The sequence below is a fragment of the Schistocerca gregaria genome, chromosome 6 (assembly GCF_023897955.1).
Source record: "Schistocerca gregaria isolate iqSchGreg1 chromosome 6, iqSchGreg1.2, whole genome shotgun sequence".
In the NCBI taxonomy this organism is placed as follows: domain Eukaryota; kingdom Metazoa; phylum Arthropoda; class Insecta; order Orthoptera; family Acrididae; genus Schistocerca; species Schistocerca gregaria.
Genome location: NC_064925.1, coordinates 62,266,286 through 62,280,922, shown reverse-complemented (window position 1 = coordinate 62,280,922; position 14,637 = coordinate 62,266,286). Strand labels below are relative to the sequence as shown.

Sequence of the window (14,637 nt, the reverse complement as noted above, 5' to 3'; positions counted from 1 at the left end):
ACTCCAAATTTTTCTTTTGTTTCCTTTACTGCTTGCTCAATATACAGATTGAATAGCATCGGGGAGAGGCTACAACCCTGTCTCACTCCTTTCCCAACCACTGCTTCCCTTTCATGCCCTTCGACTCTTATGACTGCCATCTGGTTTCTGTACAAATTGTAAATAGCCTTTCGCTCCCTGTATTTTACCCCTGCCACCTTCAGAGTTTGAAAGAGAGTATTCCAGTCAATATTGTCAAAAGCTTTCTCTAAGTCTACAAATGCTAGAAGCGTGGGTTTACCTTTTCTTAATCTTTCTTCTAAGATAAGTCGTAAGGTCAGTATCGCCTCACATGTTCCAAGATTTCTACGGAATCCAAACTGATCCTCCCCGAGGTCCGCATCTACCAGTTTTTCCATTCGTCTGTAATGAATTCGCGTTAGTATTTTGCAGCTGTGACTTATTAAACTGATAGTTCGGTAATTTTCACATCTGTCAGCACCTGCTTTCTTTGGCATTGGAATTATTATATTCTTCTTGAAGTCTGAGGGTATTTCGCCTGTCTCATACATCTTGTTCACCAGCTGGTAGAGTTTTGTCATGACTGTCTCTCCCAAGGCCGTCAGTAGTTCTAACGGAATGTTGTCTACTCCGGGGGCCTTGTTTCGACTCAGGTCTTTCAGTGCACTGTCAAACTCTTCACGCACTATCTTAACTCCTATTTCCTCTTCCATTTCCATAATATTGTCCTCAAGTACATCGCCCTTGTATAAACCTTCTATATACTCTTTCCACCTTTCTGCCTTCCCTTCTTTGCTTAGAACTGGGTTGCCATCTGAGCTCTTGATATTCATACAAGTGGTTTCTCTTCTCTCCAAAGGTCTCTTTAATTTTCCTGTAGGCAGTATCTATCTTACCCCTAGTGAGATTAGATTCTACATCCTTACATTTGTCCTCTAGCCATCCCCACTTAGCCATTTTGCACTTCCTGTCGATCTCATTTTTGAGACGTTTGTATTCCTTTTTGCCTGCTTCATTTACTGCATTTTTATTTTTCTCCTTTCATCAATTAAATTCAATATTGAAACTTCCTGGCAGAATAAAACTGTGTGCCCGACCGAGACTCGAACTCGGGACCTTTGCCTTTCGCGGGCAAGTGCTCTACCAACTGAGCTACCGAAGCACGACTCACGTCCGGTACTCACAGCTTTACTTCTGCCAGTATCCGTCTCCTACCTTCCAAACTTTACAGAAGCTCTTCTGCGAACCTTGCAGAACTAGCACTCCTGAAAGAAAGGATATTGCGGAGACATGGCTTAGCCACAGCCTGGGGGATGTTTCCAGAATGAGATTTTCACTCTGCAGCGGAGTGTGCGCTGATATGAAACTTCCTGGCAGATTAAAACTGTGTGCCCGACCGAGACTCGAACTCGGGACCTTTGCCTTTCGCGGGCAAGTGCTCTACCAACTGAGCTACCGAAGCACGACTCACGTCCGGTACTCACAGCTTTACTTCTGCCAGTATCCGTCTCCTACCTTCCAAACTTTACAGAAGCTCTTCTGCGAACCTTGCAGAACTAGCACTCCTGAAAGAAAGGATATTGCGGAGACATGGCTTAGCCACAGCCTGGGGGATGTTTCCAGAATGAGATTTTCACTCTGCAGCGGAGTGTGCGCTGATATGAAACTTCCTGGCAGATTAAAACTGTGTGCCCGACCGAGACTCGAACTCGGGACCTATGCCTTTCGCGGGCAAGTGCTCTACCAACTGAGCTACCGAAGCACGACTCACGTCCGGTACTCACAGCTTTACTTCTGCCAGTATCCGTCTCCTACCTTCCAAACTTTACAGAAGCTCTTCTGCGAACCTTGCAGAACTAGCACTCCTGAAAGAAAGGATATTGCGGAGACATGGCTTAGCCACAGCCTGGGGGATGTTTCCAGAATGAGATTTTCACTCTGCAGCGGAGTGTGCGCTGATATGAAACTTCCTGGCAGATTAAAACTGTGTGCCCGACCGAGACTCGAACTCGGGACCTTTGCCTTTCGCGGGCAAGTGCTCTACCAACTGAGCTACCGAAGCACGACTCACGTCCGGTACTCACAGCTTTACTTCTGCCAGTATCCGTCTCCTACCTTCCAAACTTTACAGAAGCTCTTCTGCGAACCTTGCAGAACTAGCACTCCTGAAAGAAAGGATATTGCGGAGACATGGCTTAGCCACAGCCATGTCTCCGCAATATCCTTTCTTTCAGGAGTGCTAGTTCTGCAAGGTTCGCAGAAGAGCTTCTGTAAAGTTTGGAAGGTAGGAGACGGATACTGCCAGAAGTAAAGCTGTGAGTACCGGACGTGAGCCGTGCTTCGGTAGCTCAGTTGGTAGAGCACTTGCCCGCAAAAGGCAAAGGTCCCGAGTTCGAGTCTCGGTCGGGCACACAGTTTTAATCTGCCAGGAAGTTTCATATCAGCGCACACTCCGCTGCAGAGTGAAAATCTCATTCTGAAATTCAATATTTCTTCTGTTACCCAAGGATTTCTAGCAGCCCTCGTCTTTTGACCTACTTTATCCTCAGAGCTACCCATTCTTCTTCTACTGTCTTTCTTTCCCCCATTCCTGTCAATTGTTCCCTTATGCTCTCCCTGATACGCTGTAAAAACTCTGGTTCTTTCAATTTATCCAGGTCCCATCTCCTTAATTTCCCACCTTTTTGCAGTTTCTTCAGTTTCAACCTACAGTTCATAACCAATAGATTGTGGTCAGAGTCCACATCTGCGACTGGAAATGTCCTACAATTTAAAACGATTCCTAAATCTCTGCCTTACCATTATATAATCTATTTGATACCTTTTAGTGTCTCCAGGATTCTTCCATGTATCCACTAAAAGTAGCTTCTGTGTAACGCTAGCAGATGTTGCTGTATTGTCACGCTGTGGACTGACAAGGCATGGTCGTTTGTAGGCCACAGTGTCCGCAGCGTGTCGCCACGTTCACGGCTGGGCGGCGGGCTGTAGTTCTGCCAGCACGGCATCTCGCACTGTTTGTGAATTGTCGCTTCCCGCGGCGGTCCCGAACGGAGTGGTGCGTGCTGCCAACCCCGCCTCACCGCGCCGTCCACACGCTCTCGGCGGTCTCGCGGGAATGCGTGCGTGCGGCCGGCGCGGTATTGTTACACGCACAGCTAGATACGAGGTCTGTGTGTGTACGCAGGCGAGCCGGCGCGGAGAGAGGTGGAGGCGAGCGAAGCAAACGAGAACGGGGCAGCAGCGGCCGGGCTCCCGGGGTTGTTTGCACCCGTGCGTTCCAATTACACAAACCCGAGTCCCGTAATTGCAGTGACGTGCCGAGGGGGAAGCGACTGTGGGGCGGTAGTGGGGGAAGAGCGAGGTATCCGGCAGCCGGTTAGATAGCGCCGGCCGAATTTTACTGCGCAAATCCGGCGCGGAACCATCGCTGCGGCGTCTGCGTCCGCACGCCGTTGTGTGCCGCTAAATCATAGCGGCGGCAGTAAAGCAGCTCGCGTTTTAATTGGTCGGCCGGTGCTTACGTCCAAGCCGGTAGCGGCGCCCGCACTGCGGCTTACGGCGCTGGAAATGATGGAGCGGCGCCGTACCGCGACCCGTACCCTCTCCCCTCCTGCCCGGTAAAAGGCCCTGGCCTGGCGTATCTTCTGCCACAAGGGATACACACGACTGCAACTCGAGAAAGCATAGGGAGGCGTAGTGTTTCATAGGAGCACTGACCGTGAAATCTTCCAACAGGGTAGATTCAGGAGTTAACGTTGTTGTGGCCCTGTAATCCTTTCTCATATGCATCTTTTCGGGGGTGAATTCCGCCCTGACTCAGTTTTTACGGATGACATAAGCGACTGCACTTCAGGTGGAGGATCTCTTGGAACAAGGGGATTTCCAGCAGACGGACAGACCTGCCTGTTCTTGTGACTTAAAATCCATCGAGAGACGTATGGCACCTGAGCCGTGGTAAAATTTGCAATTTTGAAAAGCGTAGTGTAAAGCAGTCGCCCTCCGTTCCTGGAGGTGGTGCCACTGTGACAATCGCAGCTTTGGTGACTCCCTCTGGTGTGAAAGGGGAAAGATAGCCTGTTGTTGTGTATTTAAGGGGCGCTATGAGTTCACTAGCCGGCGAGTCTGGTCAGTTGGTCAGCAGGGTCAGTGTAGGGCAGTCACTGTCTGTCTGTCGTCCGGAGTGCTCGTATGTGTTAGGACGCCAGTCTGCTCGGGTTTGTTCAGGCAATGGGCTTTGGCGGTTGGATCGATCGGTTGGTCGGTCGCGCACAAAGACACGAGATGCCTTGTCCGTCTTGAGCGTCAGCGCATGTGAGGTCGCCACGTCAGTCCAGTGAGTCATGACATATAGCGAGGGGCAGTGGCTTCAAGGCCGACACGAGAGCAACAGGAGTCAACCCACGACATGAGTCTGGCCGGTGCGAGCTGCGACGCTGTGAGACGGGAGATCTGCACCCCTTCCTGCGTCCGTTGATGCGGTTGTCAGCGGACGGTTCGGGAGAGAGTTTTGGGAGTGCTGCGCCAGGTCTTATCCACAAACGGCAGTTTATTTGAAGTTAAGTGATTGCTGATATGTTGTTTCATTTACTTGTTAAATTCTACTTGTTTTCTTGGCCAGTCTCTCGTCTCCAGCTTGCTCGTCTGTCTCTCGTCCGCAATTGTTAGGCAGTTAGTGTCTGTCGGTTTTGCCGTACGGTAATAGCTGCGTCTGTCATGTTTGTCGGATTCAGTGTTAACGATTTTATTGCTTGCAGTGAGCGCCGAATTCCTGAAATATGTTTTTATCTTGCCTATCATCTTGAGAGGGGTATATGTGTAATGTAGAGCATGTTTGGCTAACCTTGTATATCTTATGTAAGAGTGCATTTCATGGATTTTATTTAAATGGTCATTATAGTGTATAAAGTCGCCACCCTTCCACCGTAAGAGTTTTTTTTTCTAAATCAGTTTGCACCTTCGGTGGCAAGTTAATCTTTTGATGTTAGTGTCTTGTACCATTTCCATCCCTCCTACGGGGTGCATAGTTTATGTACTTGTGTGAGTTGTTAATATTTTTACTTTAAAGTAATCAGGCGTGTTGAAGATCATCACCAGAGGTTGTTGCGTGCGGTCGTGACTACGGCCGTGTCAAAAGGGAGAGGCAAGGTTCTCACCTCAAAAAGCTCTTATAGTCAAAATGTGTTGTTTCTGCCTGTGAATAAATTGTAACTTGATATTTAGAGGGTGCTTTCTGATAATAATTTTAAATCTGTTTTAAAAAAATGGCTTTTAGGAATAAAATCTCCATTTTTTTTAAAGAAATTTGATTTGTTTTCGTGAGTTACCCACTGGCAACCACTTCGACGCTCACGTAGTGTGATTAAATTTGTTAATATTCTTGATGAATCGGTAGTAAATAAAGTAAATTTTTAAGAAAAGGTTTTGAATATAAATTCGCGGTTCAGCACCACTTCCACTCGATCGAACGACTGTACAGTAGTTGTTAACCGCACTGGTGCAGCCATACAATGTCCTGCTACGAGAACTCCTTAACGACCTTGTGGCCAGGATGGGAACGAAATGCACAGCATGAATAGCTGTCGGTGGCGACCTTACACCTGAGTAAGAACAAAGTCGCGCCGTTTCTAATATCCAGAGATCATCATGAATAGCAGTCAGTTCTTTGTAATTAATTTCATTGAACAAAAGTAGCATTTCCCTTCGTCTCATTGCGCATTTATTTCCGTTACCGTCTTTACGATGCTATAGCAGTTCTTTCTATGTATGGTCCAAGTTTCAACGAGCTGTGTATACTTGACGGAAGAGCATGTTTCGAAACTTGCTTTCGTTCTTAAATTTTGCACAACAGTGTATTGAAAGTGAGCACAGGAACTATAAGAAAACCTGACGGGTTATGATCGGGCCAGGCGGTTCGTTCAAGACGCGCCGATTTCGAAACCTCCAGCTGACAAGACGTATGCCAAATCTACAGAGTCATTCAGTAAATAATGCCCCAACTCTTTTGTGACAGCCGTGAATCCACAATGGTCGGCACAAAAAACGTAACTTGTAATGCAAGGAGTTAGGGATACAGGTACAGATATTGTGATCATTGGTTCATTAATATGTACCTACTTCAATGTCTTACTTGTTTTTCTCCGTGTCCAACAAATAGGCCACATAATTCACTACCCGATGTTTTACACACATTCGTAACTGCACCACATAGTATACCACTCCAGACAATATAGATTTTCCGTTTTGCGTCCAGGCGTCCACACTTCAATACCTGACCTCCCGGTGAGGGGAAAACAAACATTAATAGCATGTGCCTTGTGCCTTGCGTATTTGCAGGTACTAACCGATCCAAATACATACTACTCGTAGTATCTATAATTATTAGTCTACAGATGTCATGATGTTCTGTACATTGTCATCAGTGTTCACTAAAAATTTCTGCTGTTATACCTCAACTAGCGTCTACGTTTTGCCTAATTCTCTCTTCAATGTGTACCAATTCGTTCTGTGTCTTTAGACAGGATATTCTATGGGAGTGTACTTGACTTTTCTTTTCGAGTAAACAGTTACTCGACGATTGTTTATTATTCTAATGTTGTTGACTCTAGCACATCACTGGATAACAGATAACGCTGATGTAGCGCTCTCGTAAACACGTAATTCCTGAAAGAGCTGCAACATCTGTTGCTTTGGTGGAAGATGGTCGCAGTATGTATTGTACTGCAGAAATGTTGGGAACTACATCTTTATCACTTTCCAAAACCTAAGTAGGAACAGGAGTCTGGAAGCTACGCAATGAAACCAGAAGGCCAGCACGAGCAACAGGTGACAACTTTTTACGACTTCATTGCCAACCGTCACACTAGCACCGTCGAAGCACGAAATCGGTTCCACCAGACTCAAGAGATTAGTATCAGTGAGATAACTATATGCGAAGAAGAAAGCGAGAAGCCAGTGCTGAGCCAGACGACCCGCTACGGGCCCAGAACTCACCAGAGAACAACCAGACGAATACCGCAGCTGGAGAGTACAACTGTGGGAGCCAGTGTTGTTGACTGATGAGTCGATGTTTGGTCTGCGATCGCCTGGCAGTAGACACAGGGTCAGAAAAAGTCGTCGGGAAAGCTCTTCCCCTCACACATTCTCATCCAGGACGTCATTACAGGTTCTCTAATGATGTGGGCAGGAAACAGATACTTGAAGGTCGGATATAGTCATCGCGGAGCGCATGGGTATGCGGAAGAAATTCGTTTGGAGCATGTTATCGTTTCGCTCCATCTTTTGACGTTGGTTTTACACTAATGCACGACAACATAAGCTCATATCGTCGGGTCTTGGATGAAGCGGATATTCATATTAAGGATGGCCTGCTTGAAGCACTGATTTAAATCCCATTGGAACGTTTCGGACCAGAGAAGGAGAAGGAACAATGAGCTCTATTCGGAGACCCTTAAGGACCCATGGGAAGTCTTCATGAGGGAATGGGAGATGTTTCCTCAATGGGACATTGTTGCATTAGTCATGAGTATGCCTGAAAGTCGTATGCCGCTATTGGTGCCAGAAGAGTTAATACACGTTCCTGAAGATGTCTGTGAACTGAAGTCTGAAGTGTAGGAAACCCAAAAAGAGCTGCATTACCTTCATGAGATTCCTCAAAAAAAAGTGTGAATCCATTTGTATTATTTCAACATATCTGGATTACTCTGTTTATACTCGTCTAGTTTTAATTGTTGGGCCCAATGTATGGGACCGTACCGAAATACTTAACGATCAAAGTAGTAGATTACAGTCATATGCTGCTGAAATTTAACTTGAAAAAAAATGGAAATAAAATTTAAGAACTCGAAATGTTGCGTATTTTGCGTCGTTCGGTGTTCACAGTAAAACATCATTTTAGATGACAAAATCTTCGCCGGCTGCTGTGGCCAAGCGGCTCTAGGCGCTTCAGTCCGGAACCGCGTGACCGCAAAGGTCGCAGGTTCGAATCCTGCCTCGAGTATGGATGTGTGTGATGTTCTTAGGTTAGTTAGGTTTAAGTAGTTCTAAGTTCTAGAGGACTATTGACCTCAAATGTTAAGTCGCATAGGCCTCAGAGCCATTTGAACCATTTTTATGACAAAATCTTCTCGGGTTGACAGCCGAGTCAACGCGTCGTGCTCCGACAATGTTTCAGCAAATTTCTCACTTGCCATCTTCAGGCGAAGTGTCGGGTTCACGTCCCGTCGGGTCTTCAAAGCCGCTGCACCACAGGCTTCTCTGCATCCTTGACGCCGGTTGGGCCAATCAGGTGTCGCGGCGCGTGTGTTTGAGGGGGGGGGGGGGAGGAGGCACGTACGCAGGGTCTTGGCATCTCGTCTCAGTGCGGCCTGTTTATTCCATCCGCCGCCACAGACCTGCCTCCATCGGTTTGCTCTCGTCTCATTCTTGATAATGTCGTGTTCCACGCTGTGCTGAGTTGGAAGCCACTATCCCGATTGACCAGGTTATCACTGACCCGTATCTCCACTGCCTCTTTAATAATATTAATAACAGAGTCCCACAAACCATTCGCCCTCTACAGTATCTTGGTTTCTTCAAACTGAAACGTGTGTTCTTCACTAAGGCTGTGCTCCGCTACCATGGATTTTTCCTTTTGTCCGAGGCTAACGCTTCTCATAAGTTCAGAGACGCATTGCGTGATGCAACGTAAAGCCGTGCTCACTACCCTTGTCTGCAGAGCTCACGACATACGCACGGACTGTCTTCGGACACCTCACGGCTGAACAACTCTCCTACTAGGCGCATCGTATCAGCAATCCCTGTCCATTTCCTCCATGCTCGCTACTCTGAGATTCCCGTAGGAGGTCGGAGGTACTTAAGCATCTGCATTGCCCATCTAAGCAAATAAATTATATGAATGCTTGTTGTCTCTTGTTTCGGACATGTCCAAAAGAACAGACACCACGCAGTCATTTAATTCGTATTTTATTTTATTTATGTTTAGTTTGGCATCGTAAATTCTGGATTTCTTTTATAAACTGCTTTCCGTGTTTGTGCTGCATGTCCTAGGAATTACCGCAAGTACAGAAGTGCTCCAGTTTTTCTTATTGGCTTCCCGAATCATCATCCAGTTGAAATCAAGCATTTTCCGCACTTTGTGTAGTGCTTTCTGCTGCAGCTGCGTCTCTAGGCGTCGACCTTGAACTGTCTTATTGTACACACCAGTTTAAAAAGCGCTATACAATTTGTATAAAAATAAAGGAAATCTTGCATTTTGTCGGTTCTTATTTTGTAAATATAAAGCGACTTCAATTTTGAACGATTTGTTGAAAGTTTGGACATACTGAGTGAATTAGTAAGTTATTTGCGTGGGAGCTTTCTTGTCATACTTGAAACTCCGCATGAGGTGATTCGTGAACATCACGAGGAATTATGACGAGCACTTGTTTTCAAGAAGCATACTGAACGACCTGGTGAAATAAATAACGAGCAGCAGTGTCTCAATAACTGTACGGAACGTTAAAATCATTGGGATCGGATTAGTGTACTTCTGGCTGATTTCGTATTAGAGTACTCCTGGCTGCTTGAAGTAAATCAGTCATTAACATGCATCATTATTAGCTGTACAGCAAATACAGACTTTATGGCCATTTACAACATGTTTTGGACGCGATAAAGCTAGAGTACAATGAAATTTAAAGGGGTTTCAAGTAAGTTCTCTAAAATCCAGTATGCCGGAAATTTTACAAACTTACAGGTGCTGTCCCCAAATTTGAGTTATGCGGTCTTTGTTAGTTACGGTATTTAGTCGATTTTTCTTCAACGCTGTTTTTGCCGACTGAACGACAGCCTATGAAGGACGAGTGAAGGGGTACACAACAAGAGTTAAGTCGGTGAACTAATTTGTTAGGGACCAGAAGCTACACTGTGTGATCAAAAGTATCCAGACACCCCCAAAAACATACGTTTTTCATATTAGGTGTTTTTTGCTGCCCTCTACTGCCAGGTACTCCATATTAGCGACCTCAGTAGTCATTAGAAATCGTGAGATAGCAGAATGTGGTGCTCCACGGAACTCACGGACTTCGACCGTGGTCAGGCGACTGGGTGTCACTTGTGTCATATGTGTGTACGCGAGATTTCCACACTCCTAAACATCCCTAGGTCCACTGTTTCCAATGTGATAGTGAAGTGGATACGTGAAGGGAAATGTAAAGTAAAAAACGTACAGGCTGACCTCGTCTGTTCACTGACAGACCTGCAGTTGAAGAGGGTCGTAATGTGTAATAGACACACCACCACACAGGAATTCCGAACTGAATCAGGATCCACTGCAAGTACTATGACAGTTATGCTGGAAGTGAGGAAACTTGGATTTCGTGATGGAACGGCTGCTGATAAGCCACACATCACGCCTCTAAATGCCCAACGACGCCTCGCTTGGTGCAAGGAGCGTAACCATTAGACGACTGAACAGTGGAAAAAGGTTGTGTGGAGTGACGAGTCACGATATACAATGTGGCGATCCGATGGCAGGGTACGGGTATGGCCACTGCCCGATGAATGTTATCTGCCAGCGTGTGTAGAGCCAACAGTAAAATTCGGAGGCGGTTGTGTCATGGTGTCGTGTTTTCCATGGAGGGGGTTAGCACCCCTTGTTGTTTTGCGAGGTACTATCACAGCACAAGCCTACATTGATGTTTTCAGCATCTTCTTGCTTTCCACTGCTGAAGAGCAATTCGGGGATGGCGATTTCATCTTTCAACACATTCGAGGACATGTTCATAATGCACGTCCTGTGGCGGTTACACGACAATAACATCCCTGTAAGCGACCGGCTTGCGCTGAGTCCTGACCTGAATCCTATAGAACACCTTTGGAATGGTTTGGAACGCCGGCATCGTGCCAGGCCTTACAGAGCAACATCGATACCTCTCCTCAGTGAAGTACTCCCTGAAGAATGGGCTTCCATTCCCCAAGAAACCTTCCAGCGCCTGATTGATTGTATGCCGGTCATCAAGGCAAAGGATGGGCCAACACAATGTTACAGCAGTACCGATGTAGGGCGTAACGAGCTTGTAAGTGATTTTGAGGTGTTCGGATACTTTTGATCATATAGTGTACAACAAGCCCCTAAGAAATGTTTCTGAAATGAGTGATTTGCATTTTAAGCATACTTTCGTGTGATTGAAAGCGTTATAAATTACACATTTCTCTTGTAAGAGCTCTTATATAATTTTGGACGATCGGTCATATTCATTTGAGACCGTGTTGTGAGTCAGAATAAGTAATCTTCAACAACTGTGTTTGAACTTGATTAACACAACGATGTCCTACCACGGCGCGGAGTAGTAGTTAAGTGAGAAGAGTCCCGCAGTTCAGTTCAGTGTGTACACTCAGCTGGGTAATCTGCTAAGGCAGGAGCTGTCAGAGTGCGGCCTGCATAGACAGAGCGCCTCTCAGTCCTCCACAGCTGTGGAGAGCAGGGAGCGGTCTGTGGTTCAGACACGAACCGTGCCAAGGGCCAGACGGTGCGGGACTGAGCTCGTTACGTGCCACCAACAAATCTCACAGTCCCTAAAAAACAGAAGCAGAAAGAAAAAAAATCCGGCCACGCCTGATTAACTGCCCAAATAAATTCTCGGGATTCTGGGCCGCGGCGGCAGCGCCTGGCGCACTGCAGTGGCTGCCCTTTGCACTGTGCTGGTGCCTTCCTGGGAGCCTGGGTAGCTGGCTAGGCGCAGCGAGTAGGCAACCAGGGGAGGCAAGGCGTAGTAGCTGGTGCCGCTGCCGTGGACAATCCACCGCTACACGTGGCGGTCTTCAACTGCGCGTTTCAACGTTATGAGCCACTAAAATAAAATACAAAAAATGCATTAGTCTGTAGTCGCACTTTGTCTCCCGACTACCAGTTTCGGTATCAGTTCTATCTTTAGGCCAAGCTATAATCAAAAAGGTCCCAAAACAGTTGAAATTCTCTTATGAACCATTTATGCTCGCGACGGGGCGGTTACTAATAAAGTGAAGTACGGTTGCAGAGAGTTCACACGAGAATTCGCATATACAAATGTTGATTAAAAATGTTATTGCAAATTTTGGCTCTAACGTAAGTCTTAGGGGATGATTTCCACATTTGGTGCATTAGTACACTTCCACAGACGCGTCTTTGCTACCGTTTCTGAATTAATTATTCACCCAGACATAAGTACAGTTGATGCTAGGGAACAAGAATTAGGCGAATATTATACTAAAATCAGTTTTCATCACACAGTTCAATCACTACTTATTGGTGTTGTCCTTTTCTTTCACACAATGAAATTAGCACTGGTGAGACAGTTCACAGTTTTACTTTAATAATAATTTGACTCCGGGCCCCCAATAGCAGTAATGTAGGCTGCTGTAAACGAAATATATGCAAATAATACGGACAGAACCTCAAATCCCACTGTCCTCTGTGTTCTAGCAATTTTGGCGCGAAATCACAGTTCGCCACATGTTCACGTACGACGATGTGTACCTCTTAAATCGTACTCACACAAATAATAGTAGCACTTCCAGCTCACCAATTATATGCTTGCACATTTGAGCAATTATACAATACTCTTCGTCGAAATAAATCGGTGTGAAAAAGAATTCTCAAAGGACCACATGGGCTAATCTCAAGTCGGGCTTGCTCGCCACCCACCCTCCAAAACGACAGACCAACGGCTGACCCCTGGCCAAGATGGCCGCTCGCTTATATAGGCTCGGACGTCAACCCCCTGGTTATGCAAGTACCAGTCTCACCAATTAAGGTTACAAATGTTGATATATACATACCTCGACAGAAATAAGTACACCAATGGAACCGCGCTAAAATGTACATCTTAATTACCATGTGACATTAATTTTAGGGTTATTCTATCGCCCGTAAATGAAGTTTTAGTTTTTGCAAAATTTCGCCACTTAGCGCAGATTTCTTTGTCGACATCTGTGCTGCAAAGTTTTAACATAGAACTGCAGATAGCACCTCATATCTATAATAATTAATTAATTATGGGCGATAAATGTTAATAATAATTTTGAAACAATGACCACTATTGCAAGTTAAGTGTAAAATATTAACGTAACTAGTTTAAAATACGTGTGATGCCACCCAAAATATTATATAATGCCGTTCTTTACGTCATGATTTTTCTATTGAATTTTGTAAACAGTTTTCCCTCAAACTTTGTTTATTTACTGGCTTAATTATTTATGAATCTCATCATATGACTACGGCAGTCGAGCCGCTATGACGAACCGTTTTTAATGAGTGCTCGCTGATCCCTGTAAGTTGTTATTTACTATTTTTATTAGTCTTTCAGTATTGGTGATATTAACTGATTTTGAGGTTACTATAACTCTTGCCTCTCGTGACTTGAAATAAAGATCGATATTTGAGAAGGTACATACTGCTGACCACAATCCACCATAAGTTACATAGTTTTCGGGTAATGCTCGAAAAACCAAACAATGTCCCAACTTGCAGCCCATGTGGCCTCCGGAGACCATCCCACCGACCGTTGCAAATCTCGCGCGGGCGCGCCACACGCTTCCGTGAAACGCGCTCGCTCTCTACAAAGGAATCCTTGCATACCAGAAATATTTTAGTAACGGGTGTTTGTACCGTCACACGCTGTCTTGTGCATCACAAGAGTAAAGCGCTGGCGGCTTGGCTACCATTTGGATGGGTGATCGCTCGGATCTACCGAGCCCTGTTGGCAAGTGAGGTGCACTCAGCACTTGTGAGATCAGTTCAGGAGCGAGGAGCTATTTGATTGAGAGTTAGCGGCCTCGGGCATGAAATCTGATCATGGTCGTCAGAGCGGTGTCCTGACTACATGCCCCTCCACATCTGATTTCAGTGACTCCTACCGGTTAAGGATGACACGGCGATCGCTCAGTACCGCTGGGCATTCCGAGGGCTGTTCGGAGGCGTATGAACCATTTATAAAACAGTTATCTCTAACCAACAATGAAATCTCACGGCTGGAATATCAATAATGTAGTAACAATATATTGCTAATTACATGATGTGATAAGCTTTCAGTCACAGCCTTCGTCAGGCACACATACATACACACACACACAAGACTTGTTCACACAAGCAAGTACACCTCATGCAGACATGACTGCCAACTCCGGTAGGTCGGACCAGAACGGCATTAATAGCTAACACCTCTTGTGCCCTTTAAGAATCCTTAATTGCACTAGTGATTCACAATAGGTGTCAGCTATCGTAGAGAAAATGTAGTAAGGATCTTGGACTTTATTCTTGAGTGAAAAACGTCAACCAAATGAAGATGCAGCAAGAGGAGATGTTGCATGAAGACTGAAAATGCAAGGTAGCTGTGGGACTCAAGAGCATTTCTACGTCACTGTGTGTAGATTAGCCACGAAAATTGCTAAATTAGATGTAGAATGTGATGATTTAAGAGACTAAACATCTAAGGTCAGCAGTCTCTTATTCACCCCCTATGACGGTATTAATGAATGCCATCTATTTGCATCTAGAGTGTATCACATTTGAGGGTATGACAAAGTTTTGTGTAGCGCCTATCTAAGGCGGTAGTGGGGAACCAGCCCCATATTTACCTTGTGGGAAGTGGAAAAAACGCCTGAAAACTGAATCCAGGCCAC

At 45.6% G+C, this 14,637-nt stretch overlaps 1 protein-coding gene and 1 non-coding gene across 2 annotated transcripts in view; one reads left to right on the top strand and one right to left on the bottom strand.

The window, feature by feature from the left end:
• The window catches only part of LOC126278612 (uncharacterized), a 1,203,842-nt gene that overhangs the window by 414,211 nt on the left and 774,994 nt on the right, over positions 1 to 14,637 (bottom strand). The window lies entirely within an intron of this gene.
• Trnal-caa (transfer RNA leucine (anticodon CAA)) lies at positions 2,337 to 2,411 on the top strand. Its single transcript has one exon. It is a non-coding gene; the product is annotated as a tRNA-Leu (tRNA).